Raw genomic sequence first — 16,989 nt, forward strand, 5'->3', positions numbered from 1 at the left:
CCGAATCGCGAGGATGATGACCACGCCGTTCGTGCACGCGTGTGTGCGTGATATAGGTATGGCGGGAGACAGAGACGGGAAATGACGCGGGGAGTTTGGGAGGAACAGAGACGAAGAGTACTCGAACCGCTTTCTTTCCTTCGGGCGGTGCAGCTTCTCCCGCAACGTGTACTACTACGCCTCTCTCATCTCGTCTCCCTCTCTGTATCCCCTGCAATGTTCTTGCCTCTTCTTCTCTTCTTCTTCTTTTCCCGCGGTTGCTGCTGGTGCTTCTGCCTCTTCTCGTGCTCACGCACGAGTAGCGAGTGTTTTCGAAGAGCTCGCATACTTTGCCACGACGATGTTGTCAACGCGACATATATTGATTATCGAACTAAATCAATCTTTCCGATTGAAGTAAAATTCGTGAAAAGTGAACATTTGAGTAATTATCATGATTAAATTTTATTTTATCACACTTTGTATATTTTACGATTCAAAGCCTATTGTCTTCATAAGCGCACCACAAAATGTGTCACATGACAGATGCATAAATTATAAATTTTTGTATTGATTTTATATTTTTATTTTAATTTTCGGAAAGATGTATTCTCCATGCGTAAATTAAAACATTCCTTGCAACGTAATGAAATAAGTTTCGTGATTTCTGATATGCATACAGCTCGCACGCATGATTGCATTTGGGGACGACGTGGTCGATTTTCCAGGAACGATTAATCTCAGGAGGCAAATTTCGCGTTTGGCAATTTCGAAACTACGGTGACTCTGCCATCGAGATGCCGCGGAGATGACTCTCGGAAGATGATCGCGAAGAGAAAACGTCAAGCCAAGACGTTGGAGCAGCTCGAGGTTCCTGGTCGATGTGATGGAAAGGACGTGCGACTTGGCAGATGGCTCCTGTGCGCGGCGAGGCGAAGGGGGCTCTGTCATGCACCGCGGCGTGACATCCGAAAAGCAAAAGAACCCGCGTTACTCGGGCGAGGGGGAAGAGGGAGCGAAAAAGCACGGGCAGTTATCACGACACTTCGCGCCGCGGATGCGGCCGATATGGCCGCGCGCGGCCGACCCGTGCATGTAAGCACGACACTGTAAAATTACCGCGTCAAAAACAATTACGTTACAGCCCAACAGTTCGCGTAACCCGACCACGGGACAATGAAGATAACCACAAACCACCACCGAGCCAACCAGCCAACCGTCCTCGTCGTCGTCGTCGTCACCGGCGAAATACGCTTCTTCCATCAGACCCGACTTCCGCGTGACAGGTCGAGGTTGAAAAATTAACTCGCATATAATCGTGCCTTCCCGTTCGCGCATCCTCTTCCTTTATGATATTCCACAGTTCTCTCTCTCGCGTCTCATCCGGCTAATTTCGAAAATTACTAGTCCGCATACCAGCCCCGAGGCAACAACGATGATCCCGATTTTAACCACCGCGAACAATTCACCGATAATGAAGCGTTACCGCAAAATGATCGTTTGTTGTGATTACTTCCTTAGACATTAGCGTTCCGAGATGTTCGTTTTACTTTGATGAAGAGCTATCTCTATTAGCGTAATCTCGCTTTACTTGACCGGTATACGAGCACATCTGAAGTGTCAGCGCATGAATTCCAAGCGATCGAGTATGAAAAGATTTTTATAGCAATTTTCTTTTCAAGCTGGTACGTCTCGTCAAGTTGTCGCACAAATTATTAATTTCTGTTCGTCATCGATGTTCGCGAACACCAGTCGGTCGCTTGATATTATCAACGATGTCGGCTCAACTCGTGGGGTGGAATTGAGGGGGCGGGGATCGAGCCGCGGTGGCGCGGCATTGTCGAGTGGAAAGGGGTCCAATCAATCAGCCGCAAATCAGTATGCACGGCACGTTCGCCTAATGCCGCCACTCTTTCATCATATTCATTTGATCGCGACCCCCTCAGCCTGTGCACGCAATCGTTAATGGCGCTGTTTAAAGATCGCAACCGATCGATGTCGAGACCTCGCGCGCGTCCGTGAAAAAGGGATATACAAATGTCTAGATTCAAATAAAAATTATAGCTTTCTAATCTTACGTCAATGTGCCATTGCATCATCAGATCATGATGAACAAATTCGCAGAATATTTGCATATAAACTCAAGCATTGAAATATTATATTTTATATTCTTAATGATATCGAGTCTTTAACTTCTAGTCTCTCTCTCTCTTTATGCAATGCTAATAATTATAAAATATCATAAATGTAACTTTTAAGTTAATCTCCTTAAAATGGAATTTTTGTGGAAATATTATGACGAGATGCCTGAAAATAAATCGCTCGTCAAATTGAAAATACGCTCACTTTCGAGTAAATCGTGAACGTTGGGAATCTCGTAATTGACGAAGGAGAAACCGTGTCTTCCCGGGAACGTTTGTAGTCGCGGTTACACATCGATAATGATATATGGACTCTCGCTACCCGTGTTTTCGTGGCTTCGCAAAACAACCAGCTGCCATTCGTAAAGCGTTAAACAGATTACGGACAGCGGACGGCGCGTTGCCACGAGGCAAATACGTCTTTGGCTCTCCGACTGGCGTGAGATCGAGATGGCAGGAGGCAGAGAACCGGGCAAATACGTAATCCGGATTATCGTGGGATCCGCTTACCTTACCGGACACTTGCGCGGTAGAACGATACGGCGCCGATACCGGTGCCGACTCTTCACTCCCTTCCTGCTCTCCCTTTTTCCCCTGCCCTCGCGAGGTCTCCTTCTCTCCCGTTCCCTCTGACTGCACTTCTACGTCCCGCAACACTTTTAAGAGGATTGCCCTGTAAGCCGTAATATTTTTAACGAGGCCCGAATTTCCTCGACGTGTCCGGCTCGGCCTGTTCCTGAAACGCAATCTGTCAAAAGCTGACTGACATTATTCGACAAGAAAATAAAAAGAAAAGAGTCCTCTTATATTTGGTAATAAATTTTCTGCCCTGAATTTTTTAATACAATTTTTAATTTAATTTCTTTTCAGGACAAATACATTCTGACTATCGACGAAACATTGCAGCTTCCTATATCAAGTCGATTCATCGAGGCGTAAGTTGCAGGAAGCAGATATAAAATAAGCAAAGATAGACAGCGGATGAAAGAGAAAAGGAGAGGGTGGGGATATCCAATTTAAGCCGAGCCCACAGCGCAAAAATGCTTCCGAAGGCTCCGGCTTGGTTCATTAAATGAAACCCAATAGCGGTTGTTTGCGTTGCCAGACAGCGAATCCGTCGCAAATTGAATGCCATATTGTATAGGGTCCGCCCATGCGTTTTTCTATATCGCATACGCGGCGTAGTTTTACGAAATCGACGCGAATGGCGACTAACGTTTACATTGTTGTTTATCGTTAATTTGCAAATTCTGCCGCAAAAACGACACGCTATCGTAATGAAATAAAATTGATAATCTATCATTCTTCATTACTTTACATAGTGAGCGAATCGTAGGGTAAAATTTTACCGGATAGAGGGAACATTTTTGCGCGCCCGTTATTTACCGATGGCGCGACAACCCTGCATCAAGGAATATTTTGCGATGTTTCGGAACGAATGGACAACAGCTATCGCGACGATATGGAGCGTAGTTAAAACACAATTACCGCGTCGCCCCTCCACGTCGACCCTACGACAGACCGCGGGCGTACCGCGCTGTCAAAATAGATAACGTTCGGAGTAAGTCACCCCGAAGTTAAAACCCATCGTTGCAACGGGCGGTGTAGAACCATTCACTTTGGGTTAACGTCGACAAAGGGTGTACAGGAGGATAGGAGAAGAGCGCGGGAAAAGGGGGAGAGGAGAGGGATTGCGTTACGGCGGGACCGTGATACGCTCCGCGTGCACGTTTTGTTGCTTGCGACCAAGTTAGGGGTTGATATTGCTCGTCGTTGGGGTTGCCAGTGTGACGTCACGCGGCTGATTAACATAAACGAAGCGGCGTTCGTTGACAGAAGCGTTATCTTTTACTACCCGTAACTACTTTCCCGCATAAGCGGACATCAATTAAGCGATAATGTATCGGCTGACGAAGTTTGAAATTTTGTTTCGTTATTGATTCGGTTCAAAATAATCGACGATTGTTTGAAGAAACCGCGTTCGTGTCATCGATCCGTAATAATTTAAGAGGAATTTTGGTCGAAGGGATTAGTCCTTATACGCACAAGGGATGTCGCGCACACATCAACCCTTTTATTACGGGACCGGATGACTGTAACTATCTAACGTGACATTAACAGAATCTCGTTTCGCTCCAAAATTATTGTTATTATTCCATAAATGGATATCGGTAGAGAGAGACTTAGATTATGGAACACTGCCCGCATATCTATTAGGACAGTACGTTTTATTTTATTTACTTGCATAAATCTTACGCATACTTGTTACGTTTCAAACTTGTACAATATTTTGTCTATAAACACTCTGTTGTCGTGTAATTAGAATTTAAAATTTTTCTAAAATTAGATGCTCTCGGATCAATATTTAAAATTTTTCTAAAATTTTCATAAAAATATTTAGCATTAAAAGTTTTTAATAAATACATTATCCATATTATTCTTCGCCGATGTTGGAATCCACCATTATTACTTCTTAATGCAACTTTAACGACACTTGAAAATAACAATCGAATTTTACAACTACGTTTTATTATCTCATCTACGAGTGAGAGAATCTCGATTTATAGTTTAAGACCGCGCGAGAGATGCATTATTTTAAGTCGCACCTAAAAAATTATTTCGGAAAAGATGGAAAGTTATACGAAGGCAGAGAGTATAAAATAAAGTTTCTGTTACAATCGATTGCCCATCTAGTCGTAATGCATATAATCAGCTTTCAGGGATAGATAATATAGAATAGAGACGTAAGGAAAGAGTGGGAAGGAGAGAGCAAGAAGCATAACCGCGCTGGTGGGAGGAAAGACGATCGTCGGCGAAACTTTATCTCATTCATACTTTTGCATTTGAAAGCGGTAATTTATGCACGCGGCGAAGTGAGACGGAATGCACCATGGAGATGCAAGCGAGACGGGGTGGCATGAGAGTGCAACGGAGAGGGAGCGTGCGCGAGAAAGAGGCACGAACGTCGCCATTATAATAGATATGTTAGCATGCAAACGCTGTCTTTTATACGTTTGCCAGTCTGCGGTAGTGGTGGCGATCTTCCAGGGCCGTGCGCCTTCTCTTGTCGTACCCGAATCCAGCTCTTTCCATTTATGAACTTTAACATCGCACAATATGTCTCACGTTTTTCTCGCGAATATAATTAAATTAGAAATGACAATAATACATACTATAAATAATACAAAGATATTATAGAGATGTCTAATTCATTGGACTACGAATGAGGGATAAAATAATGTCTCTCATTAGAAGGTGCAAGATAGTCGAGATTTAATTTGACATTTGTCAAAACTTGGAACTAGTTTCAGATTCGAAGCTCTCATCTTGTACATCCCCTTCAAACATATGTCGCCCCAATCGTTGAAAATGCAACGAGACTCGCGATCTCGTCTCGAGATATCGAGGTTTGCTATAGTGGGCCCATAAAAAAGGCGGCATTCCAATAAACCGATAGTTGATACATCCCTGGGGCCTCGCGAGCAAAAGCGTAGTGGCGGCATGAGAGGGGCGGCAAAGCACGGTTCGCCGGATAAGGGGAGTGGTGAGAGGACAACGCGGTAGCGACTGCGGCGGCGGACGAGCGGGGGCGGCAGGGCCTGGCGAGACGCAGCGGGGGAAACGCACGGGTTCCCCGAGGGGACGGGGGGAGGGGGCGGCGGTGGCAGGGGTGTATCTACTTACCATACTCCCAGTATACCAAAGTCCCGCGGTCGACGCGGCAGATAGTAGTCGCTGGCAAAGCAGGCATCTCGACAGCAGCCGCGAGAGCAGCGGGAGAGGGGGGTGAAAAATAAAACGAGAGCCGGAAGCGGGAAGAGAGACAGAGAGAGACGAGATAGAAATAGAAACGAGATAGATGTAGAGAAGAGATGGATGTAAAAAGAAAGGAAGAAAAATCGCGAAGCGCGAAGAAAATCCGTTACACGTGTTCGCCATTCGCCTTTTCGCGAACACGGGAGGAAGAAGCAACAAAAAAGCAGAGATTCAGCGAAGAGGAGATACCGCGAATCGAGCTGACGGAGATGGAATTGTCGAATGCAACGAAAGAAAGTGATTGAATGCATCGCGTGTGATAGCATATCGTTGCGTGTTTCGTGCGGTTCCGGTCACATGGATCACGTGGTAATCGCTGCCCCTTCCTTTCCCGACCGCAGGGGTTCCTCCGACAGGCGGTGGGGATGTCAACCATGATTGGGAGAGATGTAGAAAAGAGGAAGTAGTAGACGGTTCCTAAGAGATGAAAACAGACAGTGAGGATGAAGAATAGGAGGAGGAGGAGGAAGAGAAGAAAGAGAACACTGTTTCAACACTGATGATGATTACATGAGGTGAGTGATATTATGTATCAATAATTTTTTACATATAGTTTCTGTCAAATTTAAATAATTCTCCGATGATAAAACACATTATATTCCTATCTACGGAAGAGAATGTTATTTATGCAGAAATTTGAGAAAACTTGAAAGTTAATAATCCACTTTAGATGTATAAATCAAACCTATAAATAGTCTTGCGAAGAAAAATGACAAATAGAATTGTGAGAGACAATTCTTTATTACAGGATAGATTAATGATACCGTAGATTATATTTCACGACAGACAATACGCGGCGCGTCCTCTTCTTTGCCGCAAGACGTCGACTTAAATCGTCGTTTGGCAATGCCTTCGAGGTTCCACCAACCCACTTTAAATCGTATACTTGGCACATGAGCTAATTGGTCGTATCTCGCGTTAGTCGGCGTGTTTTATCGCGCCATTCGTAACCAGTCGAAAAGCATTCGCCGACGTTCGCCCATTCCAACGAGCAATTTAACGAAACGCGAAATGTGTGTATGTGTGAGTAACGCGTTGCCGACACTCGATTTTTCACTTGCAGTTTCCACGTGGCGACCACGTGTTGACTTAGCACGCGTCTTACGATCGCGAGAATCCTCCCTTTCTTTTTCCTAAACAATCTAACCATGAATGATTGCATAAGAAACTATTAATTATTTATTATATAAAAAAACAACTTGACTGAAAAATTACAAAATATAATTTAAAAAATAAAATTGAAGATTGAGTAAAAGATCTCTATAAAAATTTAAAACTGAAAATTTTGATTTTGATAATATTTCGATAAAAGTCTCACAAAATTTGTGCATAAAAATGATTTTATAATCAAAATTTTCCCAAAATTTATTTTACACGTAATTCTTTCGTATAATCTTCCTTGAATTTTGAAAACATTTTTATTTTCTTTCTCGACTCTTGGTTCTTTTCATTGACGTTTATTATCAGATGGGATGAACGCAAGTATCTCGCGGAACGGCAGAACCTCGTAAGCCTGCCGCTTCTATTTCTGCCCTAGAAGCTGGACATGAAATTGAATTCGTACCGTGAATAACGACTAACAAACCGCAGTTATATCGTAAAAAGCAATGCAGCGGGATGTGAATTAATTCTGGCTCCGCACCCCACAGGCTATCTCAGAACCCCTTGCCGCTCTCCGTCTCTCCTCGCGCGGCATCTCTCGTTTCCTCTGTCGCGGTACTTCTCTCCTCCAACTTGAAACCCAAAATTCAATAAAGGCGAACGAGTACGAGGTCTCCCCCTTGATCCCCCTCGCAGCTTTCCGTATGGGATGGTGGTGGCTATGGGGTTAGGAGTGCCGGAGTCATCGCGAGGACCCGGAGGGAGAGATGAAGGCTCAGTGCATACATTAGCGGGGGCAACGTGCGGAGATATTGTCTGAACAAAGGGATCGGCGCGTACCTATCGAAAAGGCGATTAAGCGAGGACAAAGTTAACTTCGCCTTGGGCATTCCTGTTGGAAACACTCTTGGAAAAGACTTTTCTCCTATATTGTGATTCTGGGCGATATCGCGACTTTGTGTTGCTTCGAGAAAATCGGCTCAATCGATTAAAACAATTAACAAAGTTATAATAATTTATAAAATTGAGGGTTGTAGTAAAATCGGCAGTTACAAAAGAATCTACGCAATATTTGAAAGACATTTATGTGTTCTATATGTCGGCCACATAAATCGAGTTCTTTGATAGTTATTCAGTTCTTTCATATCGTTGAAGTTTCGAAAGTATTTGAATAAAGTCAGTTATTACAGCCTATATTTACAGCTGCATTTAAAACGACAAAAAAATTATTCGCGTTATGCGATCCCGCAAACTTAACATCGCATCCAAGACAATGAAGGTAGAAAAACAGGTCGCGTGAGACAGAGAGAAATAGAACGATAGCGAGGACAGCGGGGCTGACAGGACACAATATTGCAATAACTTCAATTACGGCGACACGACGGATTGCCGTGGGGTAAATTCGACCGTTCCTCGTCCGTCCGTAGCCAGCCAGTCAGCCAGCCAGCCAGCCAGCCAGTCACCCCCGCCTGTTCCATCCATTTATATATCCGAGTGACACAAACGTCGTGGTCGAATTGGCTGTCGGATCTGAAAGGGGCTGCCTTTAAACAAGTGCTTCTTAATAAACCATTGACGCGCGAAACCACCCTCGAAAATTTGCCCCTCAGCGCTATGTCGCCACCCTTCCTCAATGTCTAACGCCATGAGATTCCAGATCGTCGAGGGACTTTTAGCTTTCGTTACTTCGTTAAATTCAGAAAGGCAAAGCGTATCCCGCGTTCAAAGTAACGAAGCATTCTAACATTTTTATTTCGAAAATTTTTCGGGCACGCGTCAAGTTTGCAAAACGAGAACGATTTGATTGACATGGATCGACTATCATACTTCAAAAGTTTACGGCGGTCTATTATAAAGTTTGTTATAAATGTCTATGCAACAAAAAAAGCAAAAATGCAGAATAAAAAATAAAAATATATAAATCATACATAAATTCATATAATTCATATAATTTACAATTTAATTTATAAATTAAATTTTTCAATATATTTTAATAAATTTTTTAATTAATAAAATAATTTCCGATAATTTTACGGAAATATATAACACACAAAACAAAAATTATAGAAATGGATAAAAAATTATGCGTTGATTTAATGATCTAATTATCGATTAAGATTAATATGAAACTTTTTCGAAAGAATTCAAAAATGTTCCTAATAATCCAATTTTTTATAGTAATGTAGAAAAAATTCGTCAAATAGTTTTCGAGACGAGACCAAGGATCACCGAGGAGTTAGCGTAGCGGTGACTTATCGACCGCTCGGTTGCAGGGAGAGCGAACTCTGGAAAAATTGTGCAGAGCCTTTTGCCCCGCGGGCTAAGGGTATTTCACTAGGGGTGGGCACGCACCCTTCTTCGCTCATGTCCCACTCGAAATTTCGCTTGGCTAGCGCTTTTTTTAACATTTATTTGACAGCTGTCGTCCGCAATGCGTGCGCGTTTACCTACCTACCTACCGCGCAGGGTCTTGTCTTCGTGTCGAAATTGTTCGGGGGCAGAAACGAGAAGCCTGAACGATACCCTTGGAAGAGATAGGGGTAGTGCAAACTTAAGATGCTGACGTGACTGACCGATATTTCCCTACACAGCAAAGATTTATAAATGTTTTGACATAATCACACAAGAGTCTCTCAAAGAACCTTTGTATCTTATATATTTTAAATTCTCGAATTAGATTGAAGAAGATTAAACATTGGTGTTTTTCGTAGAAACGTCTATTTATAATACGTTTAGAAATTAATTCAAAGTACAAAGTTAAAGAGCAAAGAGTATTATATAATTGAAATTTATTAGTAAAATTTATCATAAACATCTTTAAGCAAGCTGCAATTTATATACCAATTATCATCTTATTAAAATTTAATTATTACTTAATTGAAACATCAACTGTATATTTATGACATGTTAATTATATTTCAGCGTAAATCTCTCTGTAATTCAGTAAAAATATATGCTAATGATTTCTCTTCGTGGCGATTATAATGTGATGTTATTAATTTTTTATTAAGATGATTTTTTATAAGATGATTATATATGATCGCGAAAATGCAGATTACACCTTTCAAGAAGAGCAGACGATGTCTCGAAGGAATTGATTTCTCGAAATATCAACGGATAATTTCGCATTCTCCTTTAATAGAGTACATTTGTTATGCACCAATTACTTACACCCCCGCAGGCACGATCGCTAATTGCGGAACCGCGTTTTGTAAAAAATCGGCGAGGAAATAACTAATAATCACGTAATGAGTCGCCGCGAGAGTCTGTCACGCGATGCAAACGAATCAACGATATCGTTGAGCTAGGTTAATTACCCTGTGACCCGCGCGCCAGAATGCGTGGCCGCGACACCCCACTTTCTCTATAGTTGTATTCGTGCACGGACTTTCCAAAGTGTTGGTACACGCGAAAATTGAATGCCACGCGCGACACAACACTTTAATATAGTCGTATTCGTCGCACCAACTCTAATTTCAATTAACACAGTTTTTTCCTATTCGTGGTGGAGGATCGCGTCAATCCAGACTACGACTGCCACGTGAAATGGAGATATAAGTCATTACCCTATTTTTATTAATATCGCGACACGTTTTAGTTTTTACCGAATTGCATCATTATTCCGCTTACGGCCAGATTAATTTACGCTCAAGACAAATCGCAGCCCTTGTCGCTAGGGCTTCTTAAATCGATACCCGTTGCCGCGCGCCAAGGAGCCTTCCTTTCCCTATCGAGCATGTCCGGGAGAATGATAAAACGTTTAACGGCAGATAATCGTAGGAACCTCGATAAATCTAACGAGGTCTCGTTTCGTCGACCCTTTCTCCGATCGCCGATTTAAGCTCGGCGTTTCTGGGTACAACCCCCAGAGCAAAATCCCGATAACGAAACGGGAAGTCGTGCGTTTTTTTCCTCGCCGCGCTAGAGTGAAATAAAAAGAGCGAAAATGAACGACTATCGCGGTATTGCAGGGATTGCGGTATCCGAGCCTGAGAACTTTGTCAATTAGACGACAACAATTAGTCGTAGCCGCCAGACAGTAGCTGTTACCGTAATAATAGCTAATAAGTAATAACGGATCATTGATCGCGGTAACTTGTCTCTCTTTGACGCGTGTTTTACGTTTGCCATGGACTCGTTTAACATCGCGGAATGCGGATCGCCACCCGATATTGCGCAATTGCCTGTTTTCCCAGATTTCCCAGGTTTCCATAAGCGTTATCGAGATCGTTCGAGAGATTTATCTCGCCCTGATTAAAAGGAACATACATCTTGCGCGACAATTCGGAAGTTATGCAAGCATGTTTGGTGAGAAAAAAACAACTGTGCGGATTATGAGAAAATGTTTTATTAATAAGTAATTTTATTAATATGTAATTATTATCTCAAATAATTTGTGGACTTTAATTATAATATATTCCGCTAATTTCGTTTCATATTTTTCGTTTAATATTTTGCATATATACATATAAAAAAATAAACAGATATGCATGTAAATGATTAAGCATCATTATGTAATTCTGAAAATTTCCCGTTATTAATACATCATCCTGAATGAATTCAAACTTCGATCAAGTAGCGATACTAGATCGAATAGCGAAGCAAAAAATTGCAGTCGATCCATCTATCGAGGAATACAGCTTTGTAGAAACGTGGTGTAGCTTAATAAATCCGCAATTACCGTTGCTGCGTAAACGCGCGAGATTTTTCCAACGTTTCCTGTTGCGAGAGAAAAAGAGAGGGGAAGAGAGAGAGAGAGAGAGAGAGAGAGAGGCCTACGGATAAAAATCAGTTAGAATGTCACGTCGACAAGCGACGCGCCTATTTTCCCGTCATCGTGTTCACCATCCCTCATTTCCACGAGAGTATCATCGTCGTCGAGCTCCTCGCACTCACCTTTCGCGAAGGATTCCTTGGATCAATCAGCGGGCGCCGGACACCGGACTGCCAGCCGGAGAAAAACCTGGTTGCCAAGCGTGCTCTCGTGTACGTGAGTTACGTGACGTCGGATCGGCTATCGATTTATCACGCGAACGCGTACGACGACGGTGGTTCGTCCACTGGATGTGGGATCGTTCCTTGGCGATCTACGCGAATCTCGCACGAACGTGACGTCCCCCCTCGATGAGCATTACTTGACGTTTAAAGAAATATCGATTTTTTTACTAGAATAAAAAAATTATGTTTTTAATGTAAAGAGAAATACACACATTTTAGTCATCGACGTGACGTCACTTTTGCCAGCAATGATCGCAGATGGCTGGAGAACCGAAAGCTTTGGAACGTTCGCGTTCTCTAAAATCGGATCGCGGAAAGGAGAGGCACGCCGGCAATTTTCGGGATGGTCGCAAAATAATGATGATCTTTATCCCTAATGAAATTAGTCCTGCTGCTCCGGAGCGCGCGGGAATAGACATCGTACCGTGAAATTACTATAATAGGCAGCGGCGGCGGCGGTAGATCCCCCCCATTACACGCACAGGCGTTACTCGCGTGTAGAGAGAAGACGTTTCACGTGTATATTACGTACGTGGATTCGCGGGCACAAGGAGAACGCGAGATTGGATCGGTTCGACTCGGTCCTCGAGCCGATGTGGAACCATCTCCCCCGGCCTATTTAAAGAGAGCGCCTAAATATAGTTCGCTTTATTTTTTTTTTCGCCGGAATTTAAAATTACGGTCGTAAAGAAGCCGAGGGCAAATTAGCCGGGGATTCGACCCTCCTAAGGGGGCTGCTGTCTCTAGTCTCTTCGAGAGTCGTGCACGAGTGGATCCACCATCGCGAGGAAAGGAGGTATTTGGCTCCTTTTTGCAATCAAGTAGACATACATATATCGATTCCAAGAGAAGAATACCAAGAAAGAAAACTTGAATATCTATGAAATTTAAAACTTATCAAATAAGAGAATGTCTATAAGTTATATTTCTCGCGCAATTTTTTGCTTAACGCGTACTTATTAGTCGAAATAAAATTGGATTAAAGCGCGAGTCGGCGAGGATTTCGTCGCACCTGCACGAATATTCGATTGTATTATCCCATTCGGCGCTATGCCAATGGTACTCTTCTTGACGTCCCGTGGCCTTGTCCGGCTCTTCAGGACGATAGTGCCGGGACCCGCAGCCCCACGGGCTCGCTCTGGTGGAAACAATTGCTGCCGCGGGGCATCATTTACATCATAAGCAATCATAATGATCGAATTTTCGGCGAACGACGATGATCCAACGAGTGGAACGAGGGGAGCCAATCCAGAAGTGGGTACCCACTTACCGGCTGTACGAACTATGCGCTCGCGAGTGAGGGACTCTGACCCTCCTCCACCTCTTTCGACCCTATAGCTCCGGGCTACCTGCGCCCGTTTATACGAACTGGCACCCATTTCTCCTCCCCCCTCTCAATCCTCTCTCTCTCTCTCCCTTTTTTTAAACGTCCAGAAGGGCACTTCGAAAAAAGTAATCGTCCAAAAAATTCCGAACACGATGGAAGCCGGCGCCCCATCAACCATCTACTTGCGACGTACGCGTCTGGCTGCCTTCGCGACGCGATACGTTGAAACAAATAATGTCGCGCGGTCGTCGAAACGACCCATCAACCGTCCACCGACGACTCTTAATGCGCATCGTCGCGTACGAACGAGCGCGCATCCACCTAAAACGGCATACGAGTATTTTCACGTACCGTTAATGGGAAGTTACTGCGAACAGCGCGGGCGGCGAGCACGAAAACGCGGGTTCAATTTCCTGGACGCGCACGAGCAGAACGACGTTCCCGGAGGACGTTTACTTCCAACGCTCAACATCGGCGATAATATAAGAAGTCCACGGTATTACCAGGCTATTTGCGCTTAAACAGTCGGGAAATTCACGGGGTAGTCGATTTTCAAAAAATCGTTTCGCGAACGCAAATGATTCCGTTTTATCATATCCGGCGTGCTTCGATTTTCGAATTTCGTAAGAGTCCCTTTGACTGACTCCCTCTCCCCCTTCGCGTGTTTATAGGGAGGGGTGTTGACGACGGCAACGTTGCCGGTATTTTCCGCAACCCGGGTTTACCAAAGACAGCGGAGAGCTCTGTGTTTTGGGCTTTGCCCGCGCTCGCTCTCTCCGTACATACGACTGGACCCATCAGTATGCGGACCACGAAACGTGGTCGGGATCTCCCCCCTCTCGCCATCCCGGTCCCTCTCGGCCTCTTTCTTCGTCCCTCGGAACCTCCGGCTCCCCGTATCTCTCTTTGACAAACATCGCGTCCCTCCGCTCTCCTCTCACCCCCTCCGCCGCTATTTGTCTCTCCTCTTCTCGTAGCCCTTCCTCCCCCGCTTTCTTCCTCGCACGCCTTCTCCGTCAGCGCGCGAGGCGAAACGTAGGCTGTTTCGGAGAGAGTGTTTCCGCCGTAATGCCGAAACAGTATTGATTGCAGCCCACCTAGCTTAGCTACGCCGCCTACTGCACCTAACTCACGCTCGCACCTAAACTAGCGCGTATTTTCGCACGACTGCCTTCGAAGACAAACGAAATTAACTATGCATATTAACTAACTGTCATCGGACGTGCAGCGCAAATATCGAGCAGTCTCCTCCTCCCGACCGGATGTTATCGACTTACCGCATTAGCTTTTGCCGCGGCGTTTTCGACGACCTATATCTTACGGAGCGTTTAACTTGCCGCGTAGAGAACATCGAAAGTGCATCCGAATCGCCCGATAATATACGTCGTTCAAACGCGCATCCATTAATATCGACAGGCCACGATTCACGGAGCGGTCCGCTCGCAAATCTGTTTTCGGTCAACCATGACGACCAGACGGAAATCGCGCCCATCGTTCTGGACCGAAATTGGTCGGAGGACCGTACTAAAGGGTAGTAACGACGTAACAATGACCTCGGTAGAGGATAGTAGTCGGCATCGCTGACTCGGAGGACGATGGGAACGGCAATTCCATCTTCAGAAGGAGAATAGGGTCCCCCTATCGTGACTCGGCAGATAATTAGACGGGTAATCGAGATGGTCGGAATTTCGAAGTATTACGGCAGTCTGCAGTTTAATATAGGCGGTCCTATAACTTTCCGCCTCGTCTTTAACCGATGTCAATGACCCAAGATATTATCATCGTATCGCAAACGTTATCGTTTAAGATCGCAGAATAAAATTTATAAATATTAAGTATAACGTTTCCTTAAAAAATATAAAATATTTTGATTTATCATCATTATTTTTGTAATAATTGACGAATCACAAAATACATGCTATGCATTTTAAAAGTCTCGAAAACGATTAAAATAATTGTCATAAAAATGCTCGATTAACTGTGACTTTAGAGATCTTGAGAGAGCTTCGATGCTCGTTTTAAAATAGTCACCACGTAAAATCCGCGTTTTTCCCATAAAAATGGAGCATACGGAATTGAGCGAGTCTCGTGTGACTCGGCGAGGTTTTTCGAGGGTTTGGTGACATAATGAGGCAGATCGATTGCCGGGTGCATTACCATTACAATAGTGGACACCCCCGGAGACGCCTATGCCTAACACAATTGATAGACGGCAGGAATTTTGGAAGAAAACGAGAAAAAGCGGGGAACTATCGCTCCGATGAGAAAAGAAAGAGAGAAAAAAAGAAGGGGAAAATAAGAGAGAGGAGGATGGAAAAGGAGAGCGCGGTCACACCAATGGGCTTATTAGTCAGCAATGTGATCTATTTGCCCTGTACTCGCATAAAGAACCTACATTATTGTGCCACTATGTTACGAAGGAGGGCGTTATTGCCCAACAGGGACCTCCAGTTAGGCTCCTGTATCACCAACCCGTGTAGCGACGTATGGCGTACGGTTATAGGCACCGTTCTTTCTCTCTTGTCTCGGTCCACGTTCTCCTCCATCATCGACCACCCGCGGGGTCTCGCTAATATGCCGGTAATATTTCCTCCATTCCGGATATCGCTTTATTATTTCCTGCCGGCACGCCACGGTTATCGACAATGAATTCTACATATGAGGAAAATAGCGTGAGAAATTTCCAAAACGACGCGAAATGTATATCACCGATATTTGCATTAAATGCTACGTCAACTTTTTTCATCAGAACAGAACAGAACAGAAATATTTCATCGCGAGTATATTGCATGAGATTTTTGTACACTATGGTATATTTATATAAAATTAAATAACATCCCTTTTTGTTATAAAAGAAAAAAATTAAATATTCTGCGTATTAAAGCACACTCTTCATTCATAAGCGTTCATTCGTTCGTTATTTTACAAGATTAGCGATCGAGTATATATCGAAAAATAATTTATCATTATTAAAGACACACGGTAGATGAATATCATTAGTAACAGAACGGTCTCTATCCTCGAAACCTCAATTCCATTGTCGATTTTGGTCGCTCAGGCCGATAGACATTGTTTAGCATCCCGCGGATTCAGACTCGTTGTCTGACTCATACGATTGGCTTCTCCTCTCCATCCGTATAACCGAATCGAATCGTCCGTCCGTTCGTCGGCTCGCTCGTTTTGGTTCTCGCGCCTTCGTTCTTGTACGAGTGACAATGATGTCACTTAAGGAACAAGGAATTTCCATTGTTCTCGACGTTGGAGCCGATCGAGACGCACGTACGAAATAGCGAACGTTATGAAAAAAAAGGAAAGAAAGAAATTTTATCTCTTATATTTGACTCGACCGAGAAATTCATAGTTTATTGGCGAGCTTTGCCCGATGGCCGGCGATACTTTCGATGTTATTTTTGTGGAAGGAAAGTTCGGCTTATCGTGAAAAGTTTGGCGGAGGCATGCCGGGAAAGGGGCGAGGCTCTCGCGGAGCAGCGAAACGCTTTCGGAAAATCCATAGCGTCAAGGAATATACAGGGTTCCACCACGGTGGAACACAATGGCGCGTTGTAGAAAGGTCGGGTGATAAGAGGAGCGAGCGGGAACGAGCAACCGGACAGGATAAAGATAGAG

General features: G+C 44.0%; 2 long non-coding RNA genes across 9 annotated transcripts in view; one reads left to right on the forward strand and one right to left on the reverse strand.

The window, feature by feature from the left end:
• Positions 1 to 16,989, reverse strand: part of LOC145976065 (uncharacterized) — a 204,189-nt gene that overhangs the window by 45,988 nt on the left and 141,212 nt on the right. Inside the window, exon 7 of one of the 5 annotated variants that reach the window (XR_014440169.1) lies at positions 2,631 to 2,793. The exons of the other annotated variants lie outside the window; for them this stretch is intronic. This is a non-coding gene — a long non-coding RNA (uncharacterized LOC145976065). The remainder of the gene's footprint in view (positions 1 to 2,630; positions 2,794 to 16,989) is intronic. 5 annotated transcript variants of the gene reach the window in all.
• Positions 5,792 to 16,989, forward strand: part of LOC145976067 (uncharacterized) — a 143,215-nt gene continuing 132,017 nt past the window's right edge. For all 4 annotated transcript variants that reach the window (XR_014440176.1, XR_014440177.1, XR_014440179.1 and 1 more), the window contains exon 1: positions 5,792 to 6,451. This is a non-coding gene — a long non-coding RNA (uncharacterized LOC145976067). The remainder of the gene's footprint in view (positions 6,452 to 16,989) is intronic.

Source organism: Camponotus vicinus, unplaced genomic scaffold (genome assembly GCF_025532165.1).
Source record: "Camponotus vicinus isolate PSW18456_S1 unplaced genomic scaffold, iyCamVici1.0 SCAF_8, whole genome shotgun sequence".
Classification (NCBI taxonomy): domain Eukaryota; kingdom Metazoa; phylum Arthropoda; class Insecta; order Hymenoptera; family Formicidae; genus Camponotus; species Camponotus vicinus.